Consider the following 19,218-nt stretch of genomic DNA (forward strand, 5'->3'; position numbering starts at 1 on the left):
TACCAAGTTCAGAAACACACATAGAAAAAAATAAAAAAAACAGCAAAGAAGAGCAAAGTTATTCAGTACTGCATCTGTCAAAACAAGCTGTAAACACTGTATACTCTGGGATGTGTCCTTTTGTTGGTTGGTCTCATCCAGCTTAACAGGATTAACCTTGTAGCCGTAAGAGCATAAACACCTATGTAACTACCTGTGCAGTACGCAGGCTGTACTGTTAATCTGTTAAACAATCATGTAACTTGTCATACCATGGCTTATGTCTTGAGGTGCTAATGCTCTAAATCCTACATAAAGCAAACAAAGTTAGTTGAAAATTAGAATTTTAAAATATCTCAGGAATGTGGAAATACCAAAATGGTTACACTTCCATAAAGCTGATTTCTATGAAGCTCAATGGGAGTTGAGAGTGTGTGTGTGTGTGTGTGTGTGGGGGGGGGGGGGGGGCACTAAAATATCTTTTAATGCATAACAAAATCTTACATTCTGAAGTGTTGCTGAAATGCAACTTACACTCTCTTAAAAAGAGAAAGATGATTCATTTTTAAATGCAATGAACAATGATGTTCAACAAAAAATCGGTTAAATATTTACTCATTTAAGAATGCAGTTTACTTATAAAGTATTTATCCATTAACTTGAGTGAGAATTTTTAGAATATTTCAATATTTTTATTTATATTTATACCCATGCCATTAATTCATGACATCTTTAGTCTACTAGGAAAGTACAGTTGTGTAAAATCTTACCATAACACTAGCTGTCTTACTCACTGTTGCAGTATTCGTCATCTATGGGATCTCCTGCCAAGGCTAGCCCAATGTTCAGCCAGTAATCCAAAGCCTTTACATCCTCCCAGTATCATATGTCAGCTGTAGGCTTATCCAGGTGTAGGGCATAAACGTGGTGTACTTACTCACAAATGAAGTGCCCCAGCAGGACAAGAGCAATCCCAAGAGAAGGGAGAACATGCACATGTAGGAAAAAAGTACAGTTGTGTACCTACCATAAATGTAGATATTCGAGTGTATTCACTGTTGTAGTCATTACTCTTGGGTTATCCTGCTGGCAGGCTACCCGCAGTCGGCCAGAATTCCAAAGTCTAGGTCCGGCATTGGTTGCTGTTGCCTCCTCCCTGATGTCATTGCACCAGGGGTATAAAAGATGCAGCCGACGCCATTTTCTTCAGTTTTTCTTGCCCCAGATGTCATGTGCCCCAAATAGGTAGGCTGAAAAATATATCAATAAGAAATGCATGCACAAAAATAACATTTCCTTCATCTACAAGCAAATACACCAAAAAGGTTGTATAGGATAGAGAAGTGCAGATATGTCCCAGCAAAGAGACGGGGGGTGGTGGGTGGGTAACCTGGACTGCAACAGTGAATACACTCTAACATCTACATTTATGGTGGGTACACAACTGTACTATGTTCATCGTGTTTCACTGTTGCAGTCATTACTCTTGGGTTGAATCCCAAAGCTGAGGATGGGTGGCTGGGCTAAACAGGATTAGGAGAGGCTATGAGGCCCTGCAGAACTGCAGTGGCGAAGCCTGCTCTGGACTTAGAGTAGAGAGGCAAGTAGTAGTGCTTTGTAAAGGTGTGCACTGAACTCCAAGTTGCAGCCTCTAAGATTTCTTTGGTTGGTACTTCTCTGAGGAAGGCTGCTGAAGTGGCTGCTGCTCTGGTGGAATGAGGCCTAATGCCCTTAGGCACTGATTTGCCATGTTGAGAATAGCAGAAACGGATGCAATGGCCTATCCATTTAGAAATAGTCTGTTTTGAGATCGCCTTTCCTTGTGATCCTGCAGCATATGACACTAAGAGTTGCTCAGTCTTTCTGAAAGCTTTAGTTCTGTCCAAGTAGAAGCGTAACTGCCTGTGTATGTCCAAAGAATGCAGGATTTTCTCACCCTTGTTCTGTGGATTTGGGTAAAAGGTAGGCAAGTGAATGGTTTGATTGAGGGCCACACTGGACATCACCTTAGGCATAAATGTAGGGTTTGTCCTCAGAGAAACCCTGTCTGGATGAAAAATTATGAAAGGTTCCACAGCCATGAGTGCTTGTAACTCCGAGACTCGCCTTGCAGAGGTTATGATTAGGAGCAGAGCTGTTTTCTAGGATAAGAATTTAATATCCGCTGTTGATGCTGGCTCAAAAGGAGGCAGTGTGAGTTTTTCCAAAACATAATTGAGGTCCCAGGCCGGAATTGGTGCTCTCCTTGGAGGCCTAATGTTTTTGGCCCCTCTGAGGTACTGCCTTATTAAAGGATGAGAAAAGATAGGTGGTTCCACGTTGTAATGTGTAGAAATGGCAGAGGCATGAATCTTAATTGATGAGAAAGAAAGGCCTTTGTTCAGCATCTCAGTTAGGTATTGTAAAATCTGAGGAATATTTGGTGCAGAAGTGTCAATACCTTGTTCTTGGTTCCAAGCACAGAATCTCTTCCATTTTTCTGCATAAGATTTTCTGGTACTGGGCCTCCTGGCCTCCAAGATAACATCAATAACAGCTTTTGAAAGAGGAGTTTTCTGAATGGCTACATTATCTGCCATGCTGCCAGATTTAAGGTCCTGAGTTGGCTGTGCAGGATCTGATTGTTTTGTTGGGTCAGCAAGTGATAAGTTTGAGGCAATATCCATGCTGGACCTTGAGACAAGCTCTTTAGGATTGGGTTACAAGTGCTGGCATGGCCAGTCTGGTGCAATCAGAATCAATTTTGGCTTCTCTTGTCTGACCTTTAGGAGTACTCTGGGAAGGAGAGGTAGTGGGGGAAAAGCATATACTGTTAGATTTTTCCAGCTGAATGATAGGGTGTCCACTTTCCATGCTTGCTTGTGGTAAATCCTTGTGCAAAATCTCTGCAATTAACAGTTGTGAGGGGAGGCAAATAGATCTATGTCTGGGCATCCCCATTTCCTTATTATCATCCTGAAGACTTGTGGATCCAGTCTCCATTCGTGGGGATCCATGTGGTTGCTGCTTAGTTCATCTGCCAGAGTATTTGTTTTTCCTGGCAGGAACTGTGCTTGCAGGTGAACTTGAAAAGCCAATGTTGTGTCCCATAAGGTCATTGCTTGTCTGCAGAGGGGGTAGGAATGAGTACCTCCCTGCTTGCTTATATACCATATGAATGTAGTGTTGTCCGTCTTTATCAGTAATTGTCCTGGATGAAGCAGGTCCTTGAAAGCTGTCAGAGCATTTTGAACAGCTAGCATCTCTTTTTGAGTGATGTGAAGATGCATCTGGTTTGCAGGCCATGTGCCCTGAATACATTTTCCTGCCATATGGGCCCCCCCAGGGATAATCTGATGCATCCGTTGTCAGTGTCTGTCTGGCTGTGGGTAAACTGAATGGCAGACCCTTGTTGTGGTGACAAGCTTCTGCCCACCATCGAAGCTCCTGTTGTAGGCAGGGAATGAGTGCAATTACTGCCTCCAGGCTGTGGCAATGCTGAGTCCAAACACTTTTCAGATACCATTGTAGTTTCCTCATATGCAGTCTGGCATATGGAATTAGTAGAACGCAGGATGCCATGAAACCCAAGGCCTGCAGGATTTTCCTTGCAGATAAGTGGGTTTTTGTTGCCAATTTCTTGAAGTAGTCAGTTGTTTTTGCTTGTCTGGCGTGAGATAAGCCATCTGGGCAGTTGTATTTAAGCTTGCACCCAGGAATATTATCTCTTGAGAGGGCACTAGTTTTGATTTCTTTTCGTTTACTGTGTACCCTAGGGCAATTAGTAATCTTTTTGCAAACGCCAAATGCTTCAGAAGAGTGTCTTTGTTCTCTGCTTGAATTAGGCAGTCGTCCAAGTAGGAATATATTTGAATTCCTTTTTGTCTGCAAAATGCAATTACTGGTGCCAGGCATTTTGTAAAGACCCTGGGCACAGTGGATAAGCCAAAGGGCAGTGCAGAGAATTGGTAATGCATTGAGCCAGCTATGAATCTGAGGTATCTTCTGCAAGATTGTCTGATGGGACATGCAGGTCCAAAGTTACGAGCCAAGCCCTCTTGCCCAGCATGGGCAGTAGCTGCTGAAGAGTCAACATCTTGAATTTTGAACTTCTATAAATGTATTTAGTATAGACAGGTCCAGAATTGGTCTCCAGGTTTTGTCCTTCCTGGGTACTAGGAAAAGTCTGGAGTAAAATCCTTGCCCCTGCTCTTGTTGTGGTACTTGCTGAATGGCCCTCATGTCCATGAGGGCTGTAATTTGTTTTTGTGCCTCTGCCCATTGATTGTGTGGCAGGTCTGGCATGCCCTTTGATCTTGGTAGAGTGTGAAAATGGAACCTGTAGCCTTGGGACACTATGTTCAGAACCCATTTGTCTTGGGTAACAATTAGCCAATTTGATGAAAAAAGTGCTAGTTTTCCCCCTAAGGGGGCTGTCAAAGGGAAACTGCTTGGAACTAGTAGAGGAAAGTCATTGGGACTGTTTCCTGTAAGGCTGTGATTTGTCTTCTCTGCTTTTGGAGGTAGGAGCACCCCATTGTTTATATATATATATATATATATATATATATATATATATATATATATATATATATACATACACATATACATACATATATATATATATATATATATATACACACACATACATATATATAGGGACAACAACGAACACTTCAGAAATACTGGAATTCCAGTCTATAGGTAACAGTCATAATGAACTAGTGTTGGGATCCAACAAGCCAACATCTTTGGTTCATAACATATCGAAGTATGAGTTATCTTGCTCTGAAATGTGTGTTTTAAATAAGGGGTTGTCCTTTATACCTACTACACGCATGGATATTAGCCAAGCTCTCCTTTCTGTGAGGTTATTTGTGCATAGAGTCTCACTAAAAATCTTGTATGGTTCTGACCATAGTAATGTTGTCCCTAATTCTAATGTGGACTTCAAAAGGAGAAGTGTCTTCACACCTCACTTGCAACCCAACCTTGATACTTTCATTAAAGCGGTGGAATCACAACTATATGATGAGTTCACACGTTCTAGCACAACAATGAAAAACAACTTAACTGAACAGGAGAATGAAGCTTTACTGAGGCTAAGTCAGAACAAAGACATTATTTTAAGGGCGGCAGATAAGGGCGGCCCTTATAGTTGTGCTGGACAGTGAGTATTATTTTCGAAAAATGATGGAATTGTTAACAAGTGGGTCTTATGTAGTGATTTCGTTTGATGATGCAAGTTAGAATAGCGAACGCCCTTCAAGAATGTAAAAATTTAGGGCTTTTGAGTGAAGATCTTTTTTCTTATTTTTATGTTGTTTCCACTTATTCCCATAATAAATGGGTTACCCAAGATTCATAAAAATCCTCATACCCCTGAACTTAGACCCATAGTATCTGGGGCTGGTTGGCTGACGGAACCAATCTCCATTTATCTTGATAGCCAGCTTAAAAAATGTTTAGCCACTTATGAACCAGTATTGCAAGACACGGAACAATTTTTGAGAAGTTTTTATTCCAAAATCAGTGAATTTCCTACATCTGATAATATTATATTAGTAACAATGGATGTAGTTTCGCTTTTTACTTGTATCCCCAATGAACAGGGACTGGCTTTTCTTAAGTCATTTCTGCTTAGCACTACAGATTATACACACACAAACATAGATTTTCTTTGTTTTTTGACTGAGACAGTGTTGGAAAACAATGTATTTCTTTTTAACAACATCTGTTACAGACAAGCGGTTTTTTTTTTTTTTTATATTATTTATTTCCACAGAAAAAAACAGTGGCATTTGGCATAAGGGCAGCAACCTCTGAATGTACCTTCATTGGATGAGGAGGCCTTTTAATGCTTTGTTCAGATCTCTTGATGAATACATATCTCTGATGTCAATCTGAGCTTTTCTTTATGAGCTTTCACCACCATGGTAAGATACCCATATTCAGTAGGTTCTTCTACTGGACAACCATTATCTCCCAGTGGCAATTCATTTTGTGTAGCTCGGCTTTGCTCTACACAGCTACTTCGGAACTTTTCATGATGGTCTGATAACTGGGATGACCTCGGTCTTTACTCTCCTGGAGCACACAACTGGTAAGTTGCCTAGGATTGTCTCGCAAAAATATCACACCATTAATTTCAGAAAAATGCCAGTCTGGGTGAAATTTGAGCTGTTGTCGCAGGCTTACATGGTGAACTTCCCTTAAGTGAAAGTTTTCCCATTTTCAAAACAGTCTCCGAGGCCTAAGAATGACCGCACTGTCTCAGCCTCGACAACAAAATTGCAAGTCATACCTGTTCCCAACAACACAGTAACATGAAAAGCACTACTGAGCCTTTGGTTTGAATCTCTTCACCACCATACAACAAGCTTCAGACACTTTGCATTTGGCCATGTCAGCAGAGACGCTTGTTAGAATAAAAGCTGCAGAACAACTTCTGATTTGGACACTTTGAGCCACTATCTACTTTGAACTCTACATAGGAGGATTCTAATTAATTAGAAATAGTGCCAAAGATTTCATTCTCATGCCCATAAAATCTACGCCCATAAATCCACAGCATTGGAACTGTTTCAACTCTAAGCACAGACACACCCATCAACATAAAAGAAGGGTCAAGCAGTTTTCTAATTGATCAGATTGCTCCTGGAATGCTCCTTCCACTTAAGGTTGCCACCTTTCTATTGTGCCATTTTTTGAAAAACAAGCCTCCCCACCCCACACAATCTAGCCACACACTCATTCCCTTTAGTAACCATGTCTTTTAGCAGCAACATCCTTCAGCACAAGCTCTAGAATATCACATACAATTACTACTTTTCAAATGGAAAGCATTTGCAATGAATCAGATGTATGTAAATTAAACTTTATTTAGCAGTACTCATTCAAGGGTTCAATACATTGTAAAACAGTATATTAGTACATAACAGTACATCAAACGACACCACTACTGGATGAAACAAGTACATGGGGAAAACTACTAACCCTTCAGCACAAGTCTAAGTTACCACATGCAGGTAGTACTCTAAATGGAAAAAAAATATAATGATGACTCTAGATGTGTCAGAAAAAAATATTTAACAGTAATTCATTCAAAAGCAGTACATTAAGGGTTCACTACACACAACAGTACATCAAAAATGACAATTTACTGGATGAAAGACAAAACAAGCATGGAAAAAACTACCAACTGTATAAAGTGTCTTTGTCAGAATTTTTCTTTTGCTGGAAAATCATTGCTTATATTTCGGCTATGCGGTTTTGTATCTCGATTCATGGCCCTCAAGTAATGGCTGGTTACTTTTACAAAATGAAATAAAATTGTGAAAAACTCATGTTAAAATTTAGCTTGACCTGCAACTCAGCCTTCAAGAGAGACACAAGCAGTTTCTATATCAGCCCATGCATTCCCGTGAAGTGAAAAAACTCTTCAACGGTAAGTTGGCTACGCTGGGGGGAATTGAAAGGGTAAACTGCACCAGTTTTGTAAAGTGTTATGAAGTCTGGAGCCTTTACTAAATGCCTCTGTCATCTGCGTAACACGGCTGGCAATGCAGCAGTTAAAGTGCAGTAGTCTGGAGTAAAGTGCTTCAATGTCTGGCTACATCCAATTTGAAAATGTCTCGCAACTGTACGTGCAGTTCTGGCCAAGTTACAGGATGTTGGAGGCTGAGGACCTGCATAGCTTTAAAGGACTATTATTGATAGTCAAAACCACTGTGAGGTAAGTGCTTTACTGCTCTCAAATCACAGAAGTCACTACAGACCATGCTTTTCGGGTGCCACCACAGCTGGAGTAAAATGCTTTAAGGCAGACGGCAGTAAACTTCAACACCAAAGCAACTGGTCATCTAGCCTTTCTCTGCAACTCATCTTTAAGCACTTTCCATCACTGTGTACAACTCCTTGCAGCAGACAGCGTTATCACCTTTCAGGTTTTGCTATGGACTCTGCAAAATACCCTAAAGGATGTAGTGTGCATGAAATGGGCTGCAGCACTCTGCCTTGGAGATATCCCCACTGATGCCATCCTCATCAGCCTCCACAAATCTTTGTGATAAGGGGGTGAAACTGTGACCCTTGACTAATAACTTAACAGCAGGCCAGCATTCTACCAACCTCACCAGACAGCCACCTTTGTGAAACATGCTGCACAACTTCCTTAAAGTCCTGGTCTTGAAAGAATAGAAGTCTTTCAACAGTGCCAGTTTTTAACAGGTGTTGAGAAAACGAAAACTCAAGATGTACTTTCAAAACCAGAGTCTCCACATCAAACCTTGCAAGGGACTTCCACTTGCATTCTTTTGCACACCAGTTAAGTATTATGTTGCATACAACAGTTTGCTGCAACAGATGTGAGGCACCCTCAGATTTCAAACATTTAAAAACAGACCTCAGGTGTTTTCAATAATTAACTGAGGCATTGTCTCATGCATAGCTGTCAACAATGTTTTGTACTTTTAGTCCTTTTCTGCACAAAAGGATAAACCTTTTTATTTTGTAAAGATGCATTCGCACTTTTAGAGTTATGATCCTTATAGAACCTACAAGTTTCTGGTTGTGGCCACCCATGGCTGTGAGTATATTGAATAACCAGGGAGACCATTTTTCTGTTCCCTTTATTGGATGCATTAGACCCCACTGAGAAATAGGAAATGCCAAGTTCCTTGCAGAGAAGGAGCTCCTCCAGAATGAGGTGCAAATACATTCATTACAATACTTCCTCATAGATTTTGTCTTCCCCACAGTTGAATTTCGAAGCCAAAGTAGAAACAGAGAAAAACGGACTGTGCCAGCTTACACTCCACAGCCCATGGGTACATGGCACGAGTGATTGTTTCCCCACTCATGATAGACTGCTGTCACTTCAAGCTGCAGTCACTGGAAGCTTCCACTGCCGCACAGTAATTACGGCATGAATAAACTGTCAGCTTACAAAGTTCTGCCTCTGGGCCTGAAAGCTTTGGGCTGATGTTTCGGTCTGACTTCTGGTGGCTTCTTTCAGTGGTTTTTCCTCACTTCCATACTTTATTACAGTGAAAGACAAGTTCCAGAAGATGTGGCACTTTGCCACAAGGCATCTGTGCATTTCTGGAAACAGGCCACACCCATGAGTAGCTTTTTGCTCCCAAGCCTTATTAGTGCAGAAAACTCCTTAGGGGAGACTCTTCCAGCCTCCCTCTCTTGCTAATCCACTGATTTTTCCCTGAATACGTGATTCTTGCAGTATCCTTTGCTCAAACACCACTACAATAAACGAAAAACAGCCATTAATACAAAACCAAGATACTATTATGTGGACCAACAGTAGTGCCTGGTAGGGTCTGTGTCAAATAACAGCCAGAGATACTTGCTCACATCCACATGTGAATCTCTAGACTCTTTACACCTTTGACATAAGAGAAAAAGCACATGAAAGAAGATACAGACTTCACCTGTAAAATTAAACAGTGGAGGTCAAGCAATGAAAAGGCAGGTGTGCGCAACTCCTGTCTGAGGGACTTTTCTGCAGCTGTTACACACATAAACTCTGGTGCGACAGCATAACATACAAAGAAGGTATTCAACCGTGACTTCAAAACTCTGTGGCTCAGGGATAATAAAAGCAACAGTGTATTCTACTGTCCCAAGTTAAGACCCTCAACTGTTACTGCATACGCAGAACCCGACAGAAAAGCATATCCAGCTGGAGTCTGGACACAGCTCGACAGCAAAAGCCTCAGACATATATGGTAGGCTGACAAGATGATAAAGAAATACATGGTGAAGCTTCAACAATCGTAATATCCTCTGGCTACAAATAGTAATAATTCTCTGCATAAAGACAAACTAGGTAGCCGTCAAAGTTATTCAGGATGTTCTTGGATTTGAATAAAATACTGCAAATTCAAAAAGGAAGGAATCCATTACAAAGGCTCAAAAATCAGAGAAATTTTTAAATATTGCTCTTCCAATCCTAGGAACAGGGTGGCATTACCATGCATTTTCTTAAACACAGAAGCCTAACCAGAAAAATATTTAGTGACTTCAACCTCTATCATTTGCTAGAAACCATACAGTATGAGAAAAATTAGGCAAAATCTGTACATTCTGTTCTAGATATCACAAATACCTTTCAAACTCTAGACCAACAGAAACCTAGACAGCACTAACTCTACCAAGGAAAAAGCAAGAAATGCTACTTTATGCATCTTTTAGCAAGTTGTTAGAATAACAGTTTTACCTACCTTTGCATTTGCCTTATAGAAATGAATTGTCTCAACAAATATCCACAAATGACATCAACAAATGATTTTAATCTCTTTTTGTGTTAACAAGAAACTAGAAACAAAGCTTAAGCTTTGTGTAAGGACAAATTTTAAAATGCTGCTTCTTACAAAGATGGATTTGCCACTTCATGAAAAAATAGACCATGAGACAGGACAGGGCTATTAAACGCTGGCGCTTACATTCAAACAAGGTAGAGACTCAGGAATAAAACATATTTCTCCATCATATAATGCTTAAAAATGTTCAACCCTAATTGCTTGCAAGCATACCTGGCCTCTGTAGTTAACAATACAGTAGCACAAAACTATTGAGCATCAGCAGATGTTAACCATTACTCTAAAGGTTGCAAAGCTTTTGGCAATGCATCACAATAAAATTATTCATTTTAAGTTACTCTAACCTTTTTCACAATCCCTCTCCAGAAAACATTTTATGAGAAAACAAAACAACAAAAAAATATCATTTAATATTTGGACATTTCATAGCTCTAAAAAAAAAAACAGAAGAAATTGTAATTCTTTTGTTTAACTAAAGTTTGATTCCACCTCGGTCTCTGGTAGGGACTAGTATTCACAAAAAAGCAAGCTCCAGTCCAGGGTTCCTGGTATGATCAGAGCAGGGCAGCAGGTTACAGGCTAACACAGCAGCAGTCGGCCTAAGCAGTAAACAACAAATAGTAGCTCCAGAAATTCAACTTGTTCCTATGCAGTAGGGAAAAGAAAGGATGTATTCACCACCACGGTCCTCTCCAACTTCTCTGTCCTCCCAACTGCAATCAGAAGAGCAGGCAAGTAGAGTTAGCAGACACCCATACAGTACAGATGAGTAAAATGGGTAAAACTGGAGAGTTCTGAAGAGTCCGTATTCGCTCTGAAGTTAACAGAAACAAAATCACAGTCCACAACCTTTAAAAAAAAAAAAAAAAAAAAAAAAAAAGGTACAGAGTAGCTGAAAGCCTCACTTTTTTATTTCTTAATTATTGCAGGTTTCCTGGTAGTTTCTATTGTTGATTGGCTGCTTGGTGTGTGTTGGGAAAGAGCTTGTTGACTGGCTCTTTCCCAATGCAGCAAGCAAGCCAATCAGACAAGACAGTGACGAGTTTTTTTGTTTGTCAGCGCATAGATACACTGGATGAAGCAGTACAATGTCCAGAGTCTTACATCGAGAACCGAATACTGTCCATCTGGGGAGGGGTGGCAATTTAATTCCACTCTATTGCAAGAATGACACTGCTGACCAAAGCTAAGCACTTTTCTTCTGGGTTCTATGATTACCACCACAATTACTTAATAGTGGACTATGAAGGCTAGGTGGGGCACATGTTTTGACTTTGCTTAACTCACCCTTATGCTTCACTGAGCATGCTCTGGAATTTGCTGGAAAAACTTGTGGCTTCCCAGGGACTGCTACAGGACCTGCAGTAGCTGCCATGTGCTTGGGGCAAGTTTCTTTTAACCATGTGCTGCATACTATCAACATGAGCTTTTGTCACTGTGCCTTCCACAGCTATTCTCATTTGTGTAAGCATACCTGTGTGCTTTTCTGTAAGCTCATATATCCTGACAAATCTCAATGGCCTTATTTAACATTACATCACTGTCTCAAAGCAAAATCTCTCACAGTGTCATTATTAATACCCCACAAGCCTCCGCCTTTTATCAACTCATTCTCAAATCACCAAACCTGCATCTGCTTTTAGCCTTTATTTCCCAAGTCAGTTATATATACATCTGCAAAAGCTCTTCCACCCAAGCCTTTGATCCCTTTGTGTAAAATAGTGCTCTTCCATTATAATATTGATTTGTGCGTTGCATTCTTTTTTAAATTTGCGATTTACGCATTCAGGATCTTGCCTTGTTTCAGTTGGTACCATAATACAGGTTGCCAGTATTCCCCTCAGCTGCAAACACAGTAGGTGCATACACAAATGAACTTTCCTTTCAATGACCTCTGAACCTGCTAGCAATTACAGAATAAATGCCTTTACATGCGAAGTCTGTCAGAAAAAGCAGCCTGTATGAAAAATATTGTATCTTCGTGGCTCAAAACACACTCCACCTTTTCTGCAATGTTATCAAATGGCTGGCAAGGTTCCAGGTCTGCAAAATCCTTTCCAGCCATGCCCACAGATTATAGTAAAACGTGAATGGCAAAATTGGCACCTTGTAATTATGTGTAGTATGCAATAACCCCAGGCAATAATATTCAAATGCACACTAAGCTTTTTTGAAATACTGTACGTAACATGTCTTTAAATAATAATATTCAAATCATTCTTTGAAACAACTTTACTTTTGCAAAATAACTTGCACTGTAATAGAGCACACACACAAATCCTTTGTAATACCACCAGATATTTTGAATAGCTTTTGTTAATATGACAAAGTAGTAATATAGTGAAAAAATACAGTCGTTTTCCTTTTTTGTACATTTTATGCGTAATCTCGGATATTGTTTCAAACATATTTTGTAATTATTTTGAATATTTTTATCAATATGTCTCAGTTCCGGATATTATGTTCAACAAGAAATCTGCTTTTGACCATTCTATGGCGTGCTTTTGTTTTATATTTACAGCAAAAGAAATCATTTAAACAAAGTTTTAGTACCTGTGTAATTCATTTCTGACCTATTTCTAGTAGTCATCTGAGCAGTAGGGATGATCCACCTTGTATAATTCTCAAATCCTTAACCTAGTTGCCTCAAGGTCGTAAGCTCTGAATCCTATTCTGACACCATGTTGCTTCTTCATCATGTGCATTAAGATGATGTTGAGGTTTGGGTGTTTAAGTAGTTTATTGTACACAAATACATCAGGATGCATGGCAGGAAACATTAAACTTAAAACTATCGAACTGGACTAACTACACACTTGCATACTCACACACTGGCTGCTCACTCAGAATGGCACTCTTGCTTGCATTACATGTTCAGTACATATATGCACAAAGCTGACTCACTGAAAAGTTTCTTAAAGGTATATCACTACACACATGGCAAACACACACACACACACACATCTATACTTTTCTTTCCCAGACCTCCCACTGAAAAAGGTGCACTGTACCCAGCTGGACTTTCCCCGGTAAACAAAAACAAACAGTATGTATGCAGTGGATTGTTATCCAAAGCATGGCAAAAACAATACAAAAAGACAACCTTTACAAATGCCCATATGGCAGACTATTATAGAGCATGAAATAATTTTAAAAAGATAAATGTGCTTGTTAAGTGAAATGCAACACAATGTGATCATCACAACAGAAAAGCTTGCCACAAATGACAGCTAGTCCTTCCAATACCTTCCTGAAAGAAGGATGCACTCCCTGGTGATGTGACTCCACATAATACACAGTATAGCAGTGCACCCACAGGCACCGGAAAGTGAAAAGTATTATTTTGCTAGTTTACACAGAAATTTTAGTAAAGCAACATGTTCTCAAAAGATGCACAGAAACTGGGTTTGGCATTTTGTCAAGTCTTTTGGAAGAAGTCACATGAAGCATAATGAACAAGGTAGTTCTGCGCCCATGCAGAATGAAATTCTAAACAGTGAAGTTTTTTGGGAGTCTCAAAAATACCCGTAATGAAGTACCCAATTTCACTTGCTTTGAAGAATTCCTGACGGAAGACTGTATTAAAAGAGGAAGATGTAAGGAAAAGAGACTAGAAGCCAAGTGATGCAGTGAAAATTATTCATTGTAAAACTACTTTTATGCGTTATTAGACAAGGATAGCTTGTTACTGGATTGTTGATGCTTTTAGACTGTATAAAGGCTAAGCATAGTAGTGCCGTGCTTTTGAATAGTCACAATTAACAAAATGCAAGCTGGCAAAATGCCGAAAGCAGTTATGTTAGGAACAAGAGTTAGTAGCATCCAAAAAAACAGGTTAATAGGCTCCATAAAAGTAAAAACTTGGGGAATCCAAAGGTATGCAAGTCTACTATTAAAAAAACAAAGAGAAGCTTTATTTGGCAAATTATGAGAAAATCACAATGCTTTTGGAACAGACGATAGCGGACTGTTGCTGTTAAAATGCATCACATGCAATGCTACCAAGTTCTGTAGAAACACACATAGAAAAAACAAAAAAAACAGCAAAGAAGAGCAAAGTTATTCAGTACTTGCATCTGTCAAAACAAGTTGTAAACACTGGGGGTATACTCTGGGATGTGTCCTTTGTTGGTTGGTCTCATCCAGCTTAACAGGATTAACCTTTGTAGCCAGTAGAGCATAAACACCCATGTAACTACTCTGCAGTACGGCAGGCTGTACTTGTTAATCTGTTAAACAATCATGTAACTTGTCATTTCACCATGGCTTATGTCTTGAGGTGCTAATGCTCTAAATCCTACATAAAGCAAACAAAGTTAGTTGAAAAATTGAATTTTAAAATATCTCAGGAATGTGGAAATACCAAATGGTTACACTTCCATAAAGCCGATTTCTATGAAGCTCAATGTGGGAGTTGAGAGTGTGTGTGTGTGTGTGTGTGTGTGGGGCACTTAAAATATCTTTTAATGCATAACAAAATTCACATTCTGAAGTGTTGCTGAAATGCAACTTACACTCTCTTTAAAAAGAGAAAGATGATTCATTTTAAATGCAATGAACAATGATGTTCAACAAAAATCAAGTTGCAACATTTCCACTCATTTAAGAATGCAAAGTTTACGAGCATAAAGTATTTATCCATTAACTTCTCTGAGTGAGAATTTTTAGAATATTTCAATATTTTTATTTATATTTATACACCATGCCATTAATTCATGACATCTTTTAGTCTACTAGGAAAGTACAGTTGAAGCCAGGCAAAATCTACCATAACACTAGCTGTCTTACTCACTGTTGCAGTATCTTCATCATCTAGGATCTCCTGCCAAGGCTAGCCTAATGTTCAGCCACGTAATCCGAAAGCCTTTACATCTCCCAGTATCATATGTCAGCTGTAGGCTTATCCAGGTGTAGGGCATAACGCGTAAGTGTAATTTACTCACAAAATGAAAGTGCCCCAGCATAGACAAGAGCAATCCCAAGAGAAGGGAGAAATATGCACATAGTAGGAAAAAAGTACAGTTGTGTACCTACCATAAATGTAGATATTCGGAAAGTGTATTCACTGTTAGTAGTCATTACCTGGGTTATCCTGCTGGCAGAAGCTACCCAGTCGTGGCCAGAATTCTGGAAAGTCTAGGTCCCGGCATTGGTTGTTGTTGCCTCCTCCCTGATGTCATTGGCACCAGGGATAAAAGATGCAGCCGACGCCATTTTCTTTCCAGTTTTTCTTTTGCCCCAGATGTCATGTGCCCCAAATAGGTGGCTGAAAAAATATATCAATAAGAAATGCATGCACAAAAATAACATTTCCTTCATCTTACAAGCAAATACACCAAAAAGGTTGTATAGGATAGAGAAGTGCAGATATGTCCTGTTAGCAAAGAGACGGGGGGTGGTGGTGGTATCTGACTGCAACAGTGAATACACCTAACATCTACATTTATGGTGGGTGCTAAACAACCGTGTCACTCATGTTCATCGTGGTTTCACTGTTGCAGCCATTACTCTTGGGTTGAATCCCAAAGCTGAGGATGGGTGGTGGCTGGGCTGAACAGGATTAGAGAGGCTTGGTGAGGCCCCGCAGAACTCGCAGTGGCGGCCTGCCTCTGACTTAGAGTAGAGGAGGCAAGTAGTAAAGTGCTTTTGTGTTGTGTGTGCACTGAACTCCAAGTTGCGCAAGCCTCTAAGATTTCTTTATATGGCACTTCTGGAGGAAGGCTGCTGAAGTGGCTGCCAGCGGCTCTGGTTTCCAGGAATGAGGCCTAATGCTCCTTAGGCACTGATTTGCCATGTTGAGAATAGCAGAAACTTGATGCAATGGCCTATCCATTTAGGAAATAGTTCTGTTTTGAGATCGCTTTCCCGGATCCTGCAGCATATGACACTAAGAGTTGCTCAGTCTTTTCTGAAAGCTTTAGTTCTGTCCAAGTAGAAGCGTGAATTGCCTGTGTATGTCTGGAAGAATGCAGGATTTTCTCTACCCTTGTTCTTGTGGATTTGGGGTAAAAGGTAGTAAGCAAGTGAATGGTTTGATTGAGGGCCACCGACTGGACATCACCTTAGGGCATAAATGTAGGGTTTGTCCTCAGAGAAACCCTGTCTGGATGAAAAATTACAGAAAGGTTCCACAGCTGCTGAGTGCAAGCCAAACTCCGAGACTCGGGCTTTGCAGAGGTTAGTGATTAGGAGCAGAGCTGTTGTTCAGATAAGAATTTAATATCCGCCTGTTGATGCTGGCTCAAAAGGAGGCAGTGTGAGTTTCTTTTCCAAAACATAATTGAGGTCCCGGTGTCGGAATTGGTGTTTCCTTGGAGGCCGCAACAGTTTTTGGCCCTCTGAGGTACTGCTGCTGGGCTCTTTATTAAAGGATGAGAAAAGATAGGTGGTTCCACGTTGTAATGTGTAGAAATGGCAGAGTGCATGAATCTTAATTGATGAGAAAGAAAGGCCTTGTCTCAGCATCTCAGTTAGGTATTGAAAATCTGAAGGGAATATTTGTGCAAGAAGTGTCATCACCTTGTTCTTGGTTCCAAGCACATTGGTGAATCTCTTCCCATTTTTCTGCACATAAGATTTTTCTGGTACCAGCCTCCTGGCCTCCAAGATAACATCAATAACAGCTTTTGAAAGAGGAGTTTCTGAATGGCTACATTATCCGCCATGCTGCCAGATTTAAGGTCCTGAGTTGGCTGTGCAGGATCTGATTGTTTTGCTGGTCAGCAAGTGCGACAGTTTGAGGCAATATCCATGTTGGACCTGAGACAAGCTCTCTAGGATTGTTACAAGTGCTGGGTATGGCCAGTCCTGGTGCAATCAGGAATCCAATTTTGGCTTCTTGTCTGGACCTTTTAGGAGTACTCGGGAAGGAGAGGTAGTGGGGAAAAGCATATACTGTTAGATTTTTCCAGCTGAATGATAGGGGGTGTCCACTTTCCATGCTTGCTTGTGGTAAATCCTTGTGCAAAATCTCTGCAATTATACAGTTGTGAGGGGGAGGCAACAGATTCAGCGTCTCGGGCATCCCCATTTCTTTATTATCATCCTGAAGACTTTGTGGATCCAGTCTCCATTCGTAGATCCATGTGGTGTGTTGCTAGTTCATCTGCCAGAGTATTTGTTTCTTCCTGGCAGGAACCTGTGCTTGCAGGTGGAAACTTGAAAAGCCAATGCAGCAGTCCCATAAGGTCATTGCTTGTCTGCAGAGGGGGTAGGAATGAGTACCTCCCCTCAGCTTAAGCTTATATACCATATGAATGTAGTGTTGTCGATCGCTTTATCAGTAATTGTCCTGGATGAAGCAGGTCGCTGAAAGCTGTCAGAGCATTTTGAACAGCTAGCATCTCTTTTGAGTGATGAAGATGCATCTGGTTTGCAGGCTGCGTGCTCCTGAATACATTTTCCTGCCATATGGGCCCCCTTAGGATAATCTGGATGCATCCGTTGTCAGTGTCTGTCTGGCTGTGGGTAAACTGAATGGCAGACCGCTGTTGTCGGTGGGACAAGCTTCTGCCCACCATCAAGCTCCTGTTGTAGGTAGGAATGATGGTACAGTGATTGCCTTCAAGGCTGTGTAATGCTGAGTCCAAACACTTTTCAGATACCATTGTAGTTTCCTCATATGCAGTCTGGCATATGGAATTAGTAGAACGCAGGATGCCATGAAACCCAAGGCCTGCAGGATTTTCCTTGCAGATAAGTGGGTTTTTGTTGCCAATTTCTTGAAGTAGTCAGGCTTGTTTTTGCTTGTCTGGCGTGAGATAAGCCTTTATCTGGGCTGAGTTGTATTTAAGCTTGCACCCAGGAATATTATCTCTTGAGAGTGGGCACTAGTTTTGATTTCTTTTAAGTTTATCTGCTTGTGCCTAGGGCAATTAGTAATCTTTTTGCAAACGCCAAATGCTTCAGAAGAGTGTCTTTGTTCTCTGCTTGAATTAGGCAGTCGTCCAAGTAGGAATATATTTGAATTCCTTTTTGTCTGCAAAATGCAATTACTGGTGCCAGGCATTTTGTAAAGACCCTGGGCACAGTGGATAAGCCAAAGGGCAGTGCAGAGAATTGGTAATGCATTGAGCCAGCTATGAATCTGAGGTATCTTCTGCAAGATTGTCTGATGGGACATGCAGGTCCAAAGTTACGGAGCTAAGCCCTCTTGCCCAGCATGGGCAGTAGCTGCTGAAGAGTCAACATCTTGAATTTTGAACTTCTATAAATGTATTTAGTATAGACAGGTCCAGAATTGGTCTCCAGGTTTTGGTCCTTCCTGGGTACTAGGAAAAGTCTGGAGTAAAATCCTTGCCCTGCTCTTGTTGTGGTATTTCAGTTGAATGGCCCTCATGTCCATGAGGGCTGTAATTTGTTTTTGTGCTCTCTGCCCATTGATTGTGTGGCAGGTCTGGCATGCCCTTTGATCTTGTGTAGAGTGTGAAAATGGAACCTGTAGCCTTGGGACACTATGTTCAGAACCCATTTGTCTTGCAACAATTAGCCAATTTGATGAAAAAGTGCTAGTTTTCCTATAGGGGGCTGTCAAAGGGAAACTGCTTGGAACTAGTAGAGGAAAGTCATTGGGACTGTTTCCTGTAAGGTCTGTGATTTGTCTTCTCTGCTTTTGGAGGTAGGGAGCACCCCATTGTTTTATATATATATATATATATATATATATATATATATATATATATATATGCTCTTCCTCACACATATACATACATATATATATATATATATATATATATATACACACATACATATATATAGGGACAACAACGAACACTTCAGAAATACTGGAATTCCAGTCTATAGGTAACAGTCATAATGAACTAGTGTTGGGATCCAACAAGCCAACATCTTTGGTTCATAACATATCGAAGTATGAGTTATCTTGCTCTGAAATGGGTGTGTTTTAAATAAGGGTTGTCCTTCA

General features: G+C 40.5%; 1 protein-coding gene across 4 annotated transcripts in view; it reads right to left on the minus strand.

The window, feature by feature from the left end:
• The window catches only part of NDE1 (nudE neurodevelopment protein 1), a 653,710-nt gene that overhangs the window by 183,363 nt on the left and 451,129 nt on the right, over positions 1 to 19,218 (minus strand). The gene's annotated exons all lie outside the window — the stretch shown is intronic.

Source organism: Protopterus annectens, chromosome 12.part0 (assembly GCF_019279795.1).
Source record: "Protopterus annectens isolate FY-2018-M chromosome 12.part0, PAN1.0, whole genome shotgun sequence".
NCBI classification, from domain to species: domain Eukaryota; kingdom Metazoa; phylum Chordata; order Ceratodontiformes; family Protopteridae; genus Protopterus; species Protopterus annectens.